Below are 14,228 nucleotides of genomic sequence, written 5' to 3'. Positions count from 1 at the left end.
GAGCTGGTGACAGAAATCAGATACGGATTTGAAAACACAGGATGCATGACATGAAATAAAACAAGACACAACAAACAAGATGACAGAGTAAACATCCCGTAAAATGATTCTGTCCCCTACAGGAAATGCAAATTAAACTTAATTGCACACATGAAAGAAAAGTCCAGACCGAGTCCAGATGAGGAACCGCAAGAAAACAAACAAAAGCACACCGGGCCAATCTCATTTCCTCTGAGCCGTCACATGTCAAATCTCTCGTGCCAGCCCATCTTGCTGTATTTCTCTCAGTGCTTCATTGATCCTATCCACGCTGAGCTGAAGTTGACAGTCGCCGCAGCTGCGAAGCATCTGAGCCGCTTGCCACCAGCCAATGGCCGACACCGCGGTGTTCGCAGCTGGAATAAATGAGAATCAATAATAGTAATGACAACAGGAGCAGGGCTGACTGAGGTCTCATCCCTCCCGCTAAAGACTGTATTAGTAAAGCAGCAGAACGCGTCTTGTTGTGCACTCTGCGGCTTTGCAGCACAACGGATGCCAGAAGTTCTGTTGTATCGCATGAATAAACACAAATCACACTCATAGTCTTGGATTTAGCACCTCCTGGTGTGGCGGGCTGTGTTTTGAGCTCAACACATGCCATAGACGCTGCCAAATTAGTTGGATCAATGCAGCAGCATAGATAATAACATCTCTGGTGTTCGGAGATGAAACTGATTCACGATGACAGTCGGCGTAGTGTGGTCTGAGCATGCTGCTGTGTACACATCGGTGGTTGGAGAAAAGCGGCATATTCTCATGCTCACCGAATCAAAGGCGAAGTCAGCGGGATGGGGCTCTCTGTTGGGATGCTGCCTGAGGGACGCCTACAGGAACTGGGCCCAACAGAGAAGGCCTCAGAAATCCTGTACTAGGGAATCATGCCATCTAGGTCTTTTAAGTGGTGAGGAGGTAAACCAAAGGCTCAAGGTAAAAGCATGGCTAAAGATCTCAGGGTTAGAACGGAGACGGCATGACGGACCAAACTTATGAATGGTGAAAGCAAGGTGAAGTTTAGTCTCTGCATGAGAGGATGGGTTTCTGAACAGCCTACAGTCAGTTCTCTGACTTCCTTTATAATGCATACAAAAATGTAAACAGAATAGAATGATTTAGAGTAGGCTTGCCACGAAAGACGGTGTTGACGGTGTTACCGGTTTTAAGACGCAACACCGGTGACATCACTTTTCCACCGTGACACCGTCTCCACTTTTTTTTTTTTTTTTTAAGTATTCGTTTTTTTTTTTTATTAAATATTTATTTGAATTGAATGGAAAATATTATTCTAAATAATTTACTTAAGATGAGTGCAAGCAATATAATTAAAAACTGAACATAGCTACAATGCGTCATATTTCATTTATCACGTGAGGAGTTCGCGCTTACATATAATAAACAGCGTAAAAGTTAAGCATGTTTGGCCGAGCACGGGGCACTCCCCCTGCCCAGGGAGAGGGATGCTGAAAACAAGAGATGATGAAGGTAAGACTGCTTGGCTATTTAAAGGGATTCTCTTGTAGTGCTCGGATACGGAGTGTGATTGCTGATGGTGAATTGGCCGTGTTAATTATCTGTGCGAGGAGTCGAATTTACAGAAAGAGAATGGCGGACGATTTAGTGTCCAAAAGCACCTGTTTGGCAATACTTTGGGTTCAAAGTTTTTTTTTTTTTGTAGTTTCGTTGTCGTCCATTAAAACAATTGCCGCCGAATTGCCGATTCCCGCAAAACTGAAAGTGAAAGTATAATACGCACGCATTTATAAGCTATTTAAAAGCAGAAAAAAGGGCAAACCCCCACCCCCACGGTGATACCGGTATTACCGGTGTTGTCACGTGCCGATTAACCGGTGGGGAAATTTCCTCATCGTCACAACCCTAATTTAGAGATTCATCATTTCGCAATCGTCTTTGAAAGTTATAATGAAATGGTATGTATATGTATAAACTAGGGGTGGGCATAGATTATTTTTTTTAATCTAGATTAATCTAGATTAAATATTGGAATTAATCTAGATTAATCTAGATTAAAATGGCTAATTTGAATTCTGCTGAAGGCATTCAGAATATGTGTGCCACCCAAATAATGACTAAAAGTAAGTCTTCGAGAAGGGGCCAGGTGGCGCATTAGATCAGGCGCTCATCTCCTGTTTCCAAAATGTATCACAAACTGCTTGACAATTGCATTTACAACATAATTACCTATACAAACTTGTGTAACCAAGTACTTGTGCGCAAAAGGCTGCACGACGTGCGCGTTGCCGTTAAATACACAGACGCGCACGGGCATGGATTTCTGCGTACATAGTCTTCCATTAAACTGCGTTGCTTTTAGAAGCGTCAATTCAGTTGTTGCATATAGTTTAATGTCTTTATTTCGGGATTATCAAAGTAAATTATAACTCACGTGCCCCAGTAAAAAGGGTCTAGCAACGCACCTGCCCTGAAGCGGCTTCATAACGGCATCAATGTCAGCACGTCTCATTTGATGTGGTAATTTCACAGAAGTTGAAGACTCGTTCTCGCCCCCTACAGTGTAATTCGACTAGGTATACGTCATCCGCGCTAAAATATCAAGGTGAAAGTCATCATATCTTGCGTAGTTTAGACCCAGCTCCCAACCCAACTTTGAGAATAGATTAACGGCGATATTTTTTTTTTATCGCCCGATAAGAGTCTCACGTTAACACAGCACGTTAACGCCGATAACGGCCCACCACTAGTATAAACACATATATAAATGAAAGAAATTACTTTTACTGAGTAATTAAATGGATCAAAAGTCAAAGCAAAGAAATGTACAATGTTACAAAAGATTTCTATTTTAAAAAAAGCTATACTTTGCCATTCAAAGAATCCTGAAAAAAGGCACTGTTTCCACAAGTATCACTGAACATTTTAGCTACACTACCAGTCAAAAGTTTTTGAACAGTGAAATTTTTAATGTTTTTTTTTTTTTTAAAGAAGTCTTATTTGTTCACCAAGTCTGTATTTATTAGATCCAAAGTACAGCAAAAAGTCAGCGAAGTCAGCGTGACGGGGCTCTCTGTTGGGATGCTGCCAGGAACTGGGCCCAACAGAGAAGGCGTGGTGAGGAGGTAAACCAAAGGCTCAAGGTAAAAGCATGGCTAAAGATCTCAGGGTTAGAACGGAGACGGCATGACGGACCAAACTTATGAATGGTGAAAGCAAGGTGAAGTTTAGTCTCTGCATGAGAGGATGGGTTTCTGAACAGCCTCTGACTTTTTTGTATATCACATACAAAAATGCCAACAATTTCTCTGCCTGGCGAGTCCCCCACCTGCCAACGAATTGAATTTCAGTAGGTGGGACTTACGTTGTGACATAATAGCCTCCGGAAAACAAACGCTGTAGTCCAAATCAGTCGTTTGGTTGTAGTTCTTGAAAAGGGATTTTTTAAAACTAAATATCTCCCTTTGGAGTAGACTTTGAGATTTGTAACTTTGTAGATGTTTTTTATGCCCAAACATACACACCACACACTGGCTAAAGTTAAAAAAAGTGAAAAAGGACCCCTTTAAGATTTACTTTTTTTTAAATATTGTTATTATTAACATCAGTATTTAAAACAGTTGAGTACATTCTTTTCAGGATTCTTTGATGAATAGAAAGATCCAAAGACCAGCATTTATCTGAAATACAAGCATTTGTAACATTATACACTACTACTATTCAAAAGCTTGGAGTCAGTATATATATCAATACTTTTATGTAGCAAGGATGCTTTAAATTGATCAAAAGTGGTGATAAAGACATTTATAATGTCTTTCATGTCTATAAGAAATCTGAAAAAAAATCTACTTGGCTGTTTTCAATATAATATTAATAATCTGAATGCATTATTAAAGCAAATCTGAATATTAGAATGATTTCTGAAGAATGTGACTGGAGTAATGATGGTAAAATTTCACTTTGAAATCACAAGAATAAATGCAATTTTAAAATATATTCAAAGAGAAAGCAGCTATTTTAAATAGTAAAAATATTTCAATATTTTACAGTTTTTGCTGTACTTTGGATCAAATAGAAAACATTAAAAACATTACTGTTCAAAGTGTATATGTTAAAATTAAGGTTCATTCAAATTAAAATTTAGTACTTTTGAAGGACTGTTACAGTACCACTGAAATGTTCTGTATCCTCTGCACAATAAAGCCTTCCCAAAGCAAATCATGTTGGTCAAGCAAACTATTCCTGTCTAATTAGGTGACTCATGGCCAGAATAAGTCTCAAAGGTACTTTATGCCTAGTCAAACATATGGAAAAGTTAAAAATCTGGGCTTGTAACCAGTAGTTTATTGATTTAAATCCCACGAACCTTGAGCAGGTAGCTAATCAAAGTTTATGCCAAAAGAACTATGCTAAGTGTACTGCACGCCACTTTAAATAAACAACAAATTAGCAAATTATTAAGTAATTAGTCTACATGAACTCTCTCTCTCTCATAAAACTAAGTGAAAGTTTGGGAAGCCTGTTTAGCATCTTGCATTGCAAGCATCCCAAATTCTCCAAGTGAACGAAATAACAACACCTCCTGTGTGGAACGAGCAAATCCAGCTTTCAGTTCCTAAAGGTTGGAGGAGACATTAAACCTCAGTTGCACGGAGTGAGAAATCTAGCACTACAAAAGGCCAGAAGCCTTTCAAGACTCTGGCAGTTGAAGTCGACGCTGCTCCACAGCCAAGTGCTAAAGCATGGAGGAGAAACACATGTAGCTCCTTACTGGAAACAGAGCTGTTAAAGATCCTGAAAGTTTCCCCTCGCACACCGAGACCAGGTTTTACTCGGCTGCACCTGTTTTCAATGTTCCAAAGTGGTGTTCCTTCACAGCCATCTTCCTTTTTACAATACAGATGTTATTAATACCAGCTGCAGCAATGCCTCATAAATGATTTATTCAAAAGCAGAAATGCTTCCATCAAGTCATTCAAACGGCAGAGGCCAGGGAATGGAAGAGCCTCTTCGCACTGGTCTGCAGGGCACAGGGCGAGCCATTAATCTTCTGAAAGCTTATAAAAACAACTTAACTGAGACATCAGGCCCTGTCTATCTGTCCGAGAGAAAGAGAGGGGTGCAAATGTATGTCACAGAGAATTAATGTCACTGACCTGACAAATTCATCTGGACTTTTCCTACTTTTTTCTTTATTCTCCAACATGGAAAAAATGGGAAAACATCCCACTGAGGCACCCGAATACTGCACTGATGGGATTCATTGTCAAAATTTAATAATGCTACACAGTGACCTTAGATTTCCATCTTTACGTATCTTTGCTTTCAGTTTTGGAGGTAACGCATTACAAGTAACGTACTCAGATTATGTTGCATGCAATAATTAAATATAAAAAATAAACTACTGGGTCATTCCGTGTCAACTCAACCAGAGGTGCCCAGCTCAACATTTTTTCTGAAGAAAGATAGACATGTATAGTGATGAAAGCCCAAATATTAAATGGCATGGATTAATATTTAATGAGCAATCCACTATTTTGTAGAGGGGGGTCAAAATGTCCATTTTCACTTGAGTTTCAGTCTCAAATTACTTTAGCAATCTTATAGTGGTGACTATTCAAAAATGGGAAGACAGCACTTTTTTTCTCTAAAGTTTGCATGCCTGTAACCCAAGAAGTATTAAAGATATCATAATGTCCTTTTAGATATTCGGTCTTAACAAACTTTCCTTTTGGCATCTTTATTTTTATGCTCTATATGATTCAGTTTCAGAGATAATGGAATTTTAATATGGCTCCAGGAGTATATCGTCAACATTTTCAGTGGTCAAAAACCAAATGTGGGTCAGTTTGCAAAAATATGATAATTATTTTTGAAAGAGGGAAACAAGATATAATTCTAATTTCAAAATTATTTCTTCTTCAGACATTGTGCTTTAAATAAAATAAGTACCAGCTGTATACAAAGTGACCAACATTTGGTTTTTGACCTCTGAAAATGGGTAATATTCAACAATCTGGACATAAAGCCTTATTGAAATCCCCATATCTCTGAGACTGAATGATGTAGGTTCTGAACAAAATTAAGATTCTAAAAGAAAAATAGTTTATTAACAACTAGAATTTAAAACCATATTCCGATATCTTTATTACTTCTTGACTTATAGGAACACAAACTTTGGAAAAATAATGTTTATGGCACTCAGATATGTTCAATGCAGTTGTCTAGACAGAAGGAAATGAGGTACATCTCTAGTTTCAACATTATTTGTTCTTCAGACATTCCTCTTTAAAAGAAAACAAATATCCGAATTTTGCAAACTTACCCACATTTTGTTTTTAACCACTGAACACTGTACATTTTAATGATTTACTCATGGAGCCATATTAAAATTCCAATATCTCTGGAACTGAACCATATAGTGCCTATAGGACAGTATAAAGTACAGTATAATAAAGATGCCAAAAGGACAGTTTGTTAAGAACCAGTATCTAAAATGGCATTAAGATATTTTTAATACTTCTTGAGTTACAGGCATGCAAACTTTTTTGGGAGAAAAAACTTGGAGAAAAGTGCTGTTTCCCCATTTTTAAATGGCCAATACTGGTGCATCATGCAACAAAGATTGCTAAAGTCAACAGATTTTAGTAACCAACCAACCAATCATTATAATGCTGCCATCTTTCTGAAGTCATTTTCCTCCCCCTGTAATTTGACTCTGAATATAAGGTGAACACTGCCATTTTGACCTCCCTCTACAACACAGTGGATTAATTTAATATTTTGTCTTTCATCACTATACACATCTATCTTTCTTCAGAAAAAATACTAGCAAAAACAAAAATTTGAGCCAGGGAAGTTTTTGAAATTTGGTTGATTTGACATTGAATATTTTTTCTCCCGCATTTTATTCTTCATGCCATCCCGAATGGCAGCACAGCTGAAAAGTTTTTGAGTTTTTAAATGCACATTTCCTTCAACCTGAGACTCTTTTGGTGTGACAGAGCTGTTACATTTTCCAAAAACTGAGTTGTTTTATATTAAAAACCCTAATGTCAGATGAGAAAACACATAACAAATGCAATTAGTTACTTTTTAGGGCATTACGCAATATTGCAATGCATTACATTTAAAAGTAACTTTGGCCAACACCGTTTGCTTTTGACAACTAAAGCTGTAGAAAAAAACTTTGCAGGCTCTTCAACAACCAATCTGAGCCTTGGGCGTAAGTACTTGAATTGCTGCCCTGGGGAGGAAGGCACTTAATTTCAGTCCATACAGAGGTCACATTGTGCTGCTTAGCCAACAATGCACTAATGTAATTGTACAAGGGTTACATTCTTGAGGCACTGAAGCGGTCAGATTCATACCGGGCAGCATCGTGCTGGACAGCAGATGTTGTGAAATAAATAATGGTGGGCAGGGAGGACAGTATTTTCTCAAGGTCGACTGACAGCCCGTCCTTGCCTCCCTATTGTTGCACCGAATGTGGGCAGCTCAGAGAACCAGATCCAAAATTAGCTTTAAGCAAGCACTATTCTACTTATGCCCTGGAGAGTGCTGATGATAACTCGTCACAAGGTCTACAAGAAACACTCAGGAAGGTGTGGCGTCGGAATGTGGATCAGAGGTGTGCGACGAATAGAACGTGTGGCTATTCCTAGCCGAGCATCCAACCCATTAGCAAATATACACGTTGACCGTGTGAGATCGACTGCAATGTTGGCCGGATGAATAAACAAGGTGCATGACTGACCCGGCTTACAGAAGTGTGTGAGGAATTATTCTGTGACTATTAGAGTTGGATCAATACCAAAAGTTTGGCTTTGGGACGATATCAGTCTCTGATACTGCAGTATCCTGACTAAATCAATACCTTGGGTTACAAACAAAAGGACAAACAGAAGGAAAGGACAAAAAAGGCCCTAGTCACTGTGCCTAGCTCAAAACAATCAAAGGAATCACACCCTTTAAAAACAAAACTAAAAAGCATGATAGATGAAAACATGAAACTCCAAATACAAAACAAACAAAGTAGGAAGTTAAAAAGCCCCGTAATTGCTGCTTGCAGCTATATTTAACTTTTTTTTCTTTTTTTTATTCCATTGTGCTACTTTTTCATTGTTTTTCAACGCTAGACTGGCATGTTTGACAACTGTGCTAATGTTTTGTATCTTTTGCAGCATTTTATACAATACTGCCTTTAAAAAAAAAAAAAAGGTTCAGCTTTCAAGGAAAAAAAAAAAAAAAACATCTCTAAACCTTGAATTTTTTCATTGTACCATAATGCTTTTAAATGCAAAAACATGTTCCGTGTGAATGGCCCCTTACAATCCCAAGGCAAAATCATTAATGCATTAACAGGTACTGTTACTTTTCCACAACAAAAGTCCTTTATAAATTTGTGCTGCAGGTATTCTGTGGTTTATATGCAGTGACAAATTAATTTATAATCAGGTTTTTACAATGCAAAGCTAAACTGCTCTGTATCTGTGAGCCTGCAAGCAAGTTCAGGCTTATTTAAGTTTAAAGTTTAAAGTTTACACAGTCCTGGAAAATGGTGATACTGTGGCATTTTACTTCAGGTACTGCATATATTAGTACAGTAGATATACAGAAACCTAAAAACGTGAGCTTAAATCCAAACACACCACACCTATTAAAATAAAAAGTGAAAGATATGATTAAAGAACACTTTGTTAAACCAGTTTGAACCAGTGGTTATTACGGGCAGGTTGAAATTCATTCGTTTTTCTGCATTTCTCTCCTCACCACTGACCTCTGAAGGTAAAAACAGTTCCCTCATAGAAGTGTGAATCACGGCCGAGATGTGAATTCATCAATTAAAGGTGGTGGAGGCATGCGTGGTGTAAACACTGATGTAAATGTGCTTTTAGCGGAGCGTGTCCAGCACAGCAGTCTCTTTATTGGGTGTTTGGTGAGCGGCGAAGCTCAAAGGCCGTTCTCATCAATGGCGTACAGTATGTGTTTCCTACACCTGCCCCTGGTGCACACATGAAAGACTGCTCTGGGGGGCAGAGGGACGACTAAAAACTTGCAAGAACACACAAATAAACACAAACACGGGCTTGCAGCACAGATGGATCTCTATGTGTGGATGCACAGTGGAGCCCATAGAGGCTGAAAATACTGACGTCTGACTGCTAATCTGCTCGGGTTAATTACATTTCCAAAAGTTTCGCCACTCATTACGGGTTGAGCGCAACTTCTCTGTCTGACGACAGCTTAACACACTGTGGCTTTTTGTTGGCATGGCGTACAGTACATGAAAACAGTTTAGACATTAGACCCTGAATAACCATCTGTGCTCCGCTGAGCTTCAATCAAACATGTAAACATCAGCAGGAGATGAAAAACTGAAAACCACACTCTATGATGCACCTTGTTCTCATTAGGCACAGCATGACAAGTGTCCAGTGTCAAACAGGAACATTTTCCTGTCATCACTGAAAATGAAATGCTGGAATTCACTAACAATGAGTAAATATTTCAATAAATATTTCCAAACACGTAAGACCTTTGTTCATCTTCAGAACACAAATTAAGATAGTTTTGATAAATTCCAAGAGCTTTCTCCCCCTTACGAGCTTTCTGGGTCTTGAACGTGTCAGAAAGCTTTTGGATTTAATCAAACATATCTTAATCTGTGTTCCGAAGATGAATGAAGGTGAGGGTAATTAATTACAATTTGAATTTTTGTGTGAACTATACCCTAGTCGAAAAGTAATGGATTTAAAATGCATTTATTTTATACTAAGTATAGTCCAAGTCTATTCACATATTTACTGACATATGTGACCCTGGACCACAAAACCAGTCATAAGGTTAAATTTTACAAAACTGAGATATATACATCATATGAAAGCTCAATAAATAAGCTTTCTATTGATTTATAGTTTGTTAGGATAGGACAATATTTGGCCGAGATACATCTATTTGAAAATCTGGAATCTAAGGGTGCAAAAAAATCTAAATACTGAGAAAATCACATTTAAAGTTGTCCAAATTAAGTTCTTAACAATGCATATTACTAATCAAAAATTACATTTTGATATATTTATAGTAGAAATTTTACAAAAAATCTTCATGGAACATGATCTTTACTTAATTTCCTAATGATTTTTGGCATAAAAGAAAAATCAATAATTTTGAACCATACAATAGCCAATGTGGCTATTGCTACAAAAATTAAGTATTTTGCAATAATGATATATTAACTGTATGTTACTCTTATGTATTAGAAGACTACTAGGTATTTAAAACATTAATTTGTTTCGTTGTTTTAAAATTGTATTTATTCCTGTGATCAAAGTCTTCAATGTCACATGATCCTTCAGAACTTCTAATATGCTGATTTGCTGCTCAATATTACTTCTTATTTTTGTGGAAAGCATTATACATTTGCACTCCTTGACAAATAGAATGAACACTATGTACCTAAAATAGAAAAACAAAATTGAAATAAAGTATTCATGAGAGTGTTTTACAGAACCGTGATGTGAAATTTCAGATTAACAAGATTTGATCGTAGGCGGCATTACATTTCACAACGTGATAAAAACAGAAACACGCGGTTGCCCTTACAGCACAGTGTTCTAATCACTTTTACAGTGTGCTGAACCTGCACCGGTTGCTATGCGAGCTGTTGTTTTTCTCAATGGCGGTCTAATAGCTGCGCTTGAGCATCTCCGCTGGAAGACTTGTCATCTTTAGATTTCAAAACCCAGCGGGTGTCTGCAGGGGGCCCAGAGCGAAACCATCCACCATCAGACTCACAGCACACAGACTGGACCGTAGTATTAGCAATTTCCCCTCCTCAACACACACTCATGCTCAAGAGGACGTTCACAAGGGGAAAGAAAAACAGACAGAGAGATCTCTTGCGCCATGAACAAATATACACATACGCTACCGGTCAAAGGTTCTGGAAGCCTCTTGTGCTCAACAATGCTGCATTTATTTGATTAAAAATATAGTAAAAACAATCATATTGAGAAATAACTGAAAGAACTGTTTTCTATTTGAATATGTGTGACCCTGGACCACAAAACCATAAGGGAGACACTGTCCTTAAAGGAGTAGTTCACGTTCACAACAAACATTTACAGATAATTTACTCACCCCCTTGTCATCCAAGATGTTTATGTCCTTCTTTCTTCAGTCGATAAGAAATTATGTTTCTTGAGGAAAACATTTCAGGATTTCTCTCCATATAATGGACTTCAATGGTGCTCCAGAGTTTGAACTTCCAAAATGTAGTTTAAACGCAGCTTTAAAGGGCTAAACAAACTGACAATTTATCGACTTTTTAACCTCAAACACTTGTCTAGTCTGTGTTAAGGTTCAAGACAGTTAGGGTATGTAGAAAAACTCCCATCTCGTTTTCTTCCCCAACTTCAAAATCGTCCTACATCGCTGCAGAAGTAACAACCTAGTGTTTACAAAGTGAACATGCAAAGAAGATCAAACACCAGTTACCAAAAAAATGTAAAACAGCGATGTAGGGCGATTTTGAAGTTGAAGAAGAAAACATACCCTAACTATATTGACCTGGATTACACAGACTACGCATCGCATAGACAAGACAAGGCAGACGTTTGAGGTTAAAAATGATATAATCTGTCAATTTGTTTCAAAAATGACCACTAGATGAGACCCTTCTTCCTCGCTGGGATCATTTAGAGTCATTTGAAGCTGCATTTAAACTGCATTTTGGAAGTCTAAACTTGGGGGCGCAATAGAAGTCCACTATATGGACAGAGAAATTCTGAAATGTTTACTCAAAAAACAATTTCTTTACAACTAAAGAAAGAAAGACATGAACATCTTGGATGACAAAGGGGTGAATAAATTATCTGTAAATTTTTGTTCTGGAAGTGAACTAATCCTTTAATATGGTTATGTTTACACACAGTAGGGGTGTGCGATATGACGATTTTTGATCGTGGACGATTAAAATGTCTCCACGATCTGCTTTTGAATAAATATCGTAGTATCGTGCTACAGTGTGTCTCCGTCTTAATATACTGTACATTCACTCACGAGACACTGCACTTATTCATATTCGCGATCACAAGCGTACATTATTTGAATGTGCTTCAAAGTCTTGCCCGGTAAAATAACGCCATTTGGTCCGCGCGCTGTTCTGGCATGCGCTTCATGAGCGCGTAAACCTGAAGCACGTGCGCTAAAAGCCTGTCAAACAGCACCTGATTACTAAACTGAGCTATCTTTGGCGTTTAATTTGCTTATACTGTCAAAAACACGCAAGGATTACATATAAACACAGTCGGTTGTCTAAAGTGAAAGTAAACAGTTAAGAGAAAAACGGATGCGCGCCTGTATAGATGCGTGCAGCTCTGCGACAGAGCTAAACATGCTGTCGATTGTCATTAAAGGGACAGTACACCCAAAAATGTTGTCACTCACAAGTCCTAAATCTCTATTAATTTTTTTCTTGTGCTTAACACAAAAGAAGATATTTTGAAGAATGTGGGTAACAGTAGCTGGTCCCCACTGACTTAAAATAAATAAATAAAATATATGGAAGTAACTGGGGACCCAGCAACTGTTTGGTTACCCACATTTTTCAAAATAAGTTTTATGTTCAGCATGTTTTATGCTTAAAAAAATGCGAGAGTGAGTAAATGATGACAGAATTGTCATTTTTGGGTGATGATACACTAATAACACAAAACACAAAGGAAAATCACTCACTGCTCTTGACTGAAGAACTTCAATACAGTTGCTTTAAATGTTGCTTCTATGTATAATTTTTGTATATAATGTATATAGTGTTTTATTTTTATATTTGTTAATTAAATTTCTTGAATGCTACTGATAAATACATGGACTGTACCTGAAAATTAAAGCACTGTTTGTTTTATTTGTATAGTATGTGTATTTGTAACATGTAGCTTATCTTTGTTCTTATTTTTTAAAAACAAAGAAAATAATGACAAAGATTTTTTTGTCTTCGCCCACTTTGGCTTAAATATCTGCCATTCTTTTTATTTTATATTCTGTTACCTTGTAAGGTTTTGGTTTTAAAATAGAAAAATTAATTTGGCTGTACTACTCAGACAACTTGTAAAAAAGTAAAACCAACATGACAAAGAATCGGGATAAAATCGTGAATCGTGATATTTCTTGAAAAAATCGTGATATGATATTTTTACCAAATCGCCCACCCCTAACACACAGTACGATTATTTACTATTTCTAAAACCAAACTCACACCTGTAAATTTTCAGGACTCACAACATTCTTGGAACACACTAGTTGTCCAGTACATCATTCAGTGTGAGAGAGCCGCTCTGCCGCACAAACGTGCGTCTACCGTGTGCTACCGTGCTGCTTTCGTGTGTGGTTTCAGTAACTTACAGTGGCGGAGAAATGACCTGTGTGTCATCTAAAAGTTTTATATCCAATCTCCACCAGAGCTGCTCCCCCATGGAAGCCTGTTTCCACCACCAAATGAAGTCAGAATTGTGAAATATAAACTCGCAATTCTGTGAAGTCTTTTTTCTCCTCAGAACTGGACTTCAAACTCGCAATTGCAAGTTTATATCTCACAATTCTGAGAAAAAAGTCAGAATTGCGAGTTTATATCTCTGAGGACTTAAAATCCAAATTTCAGTTTTATGGACGTCGCCATTTTTATATCACTTTGGTCACTGTCTCTATAAGGAATATGGGCTTGACTCCCGTTGCACGTTCATACAGACAGTATTCCAGACACAACTGTAAGCTGCTGTGTGAACGGGACATTTCGAAACTCACACCTGTAAGTAAATGCGGTCGTCAATCCCAAAAACTGACAGTGTGAACGTAGCCTTTCACTCATACAATGTATTTTTGGCTGTTGCTACAAATCCAGGGTCCAGGGTCACATATTGTAAATGCAGGCATCGGGAAAATTTTAATTGATTTTAAATAAAATGAAAGACACAGTAAAACAGTGATACTGTTTTTTTTTTATATTATCATTTAAATCATTTAAATATTTCACAATATTGTTTTCACTGTATTTCTTGTTGAGCATAAAAGACTCAAAAACACACAAACATTTTTATAATTTAGATTGGTAGTATTCAAATAAGGAAACAGCAGTTCAAAGACAGTCATATTGCTGTCTAGGTAGGTAGCTCACTAGATGCTGAGAATTCTAGTCGGTGTGGTTTTCAGTGTGGCGGGTG

At 37.6% G+C, this 14,228-nt stretch overlaps 1 protein-coding gene across 2 annotated transcripts in view; it reads right to left on the bottom strand.

The window, feature by feature from the left end:
- The window catches only part of enox2 (ecto-NOX disulfide-thiol exchanger 2), a 318,313-nt gene that overhangs the window by 173,606 nt on the left and 130,479 nt on the right, over window positions 1–14,228 (bottom strand). The window lies entirely within an intron of this gene.

This window comes from Garra rufa, chromosome 16 (assembly GCF_049309525.1).
Source record: "Garra rufa chromosome 16, GarRuf1.0, whole genome shotgun sequence".
Taxonomy (NCBI): Eukaryota; Metazoa; Chordata; class Actinopteri; order Cypriniformes; family Cyprinidae; genus Garra; species Garra rufa.
The sequence above is the reverse complement of the archived record's forward strand: the minus strand, read 5'-3'. Positions and strand labels throughout refer to the sequence as shown.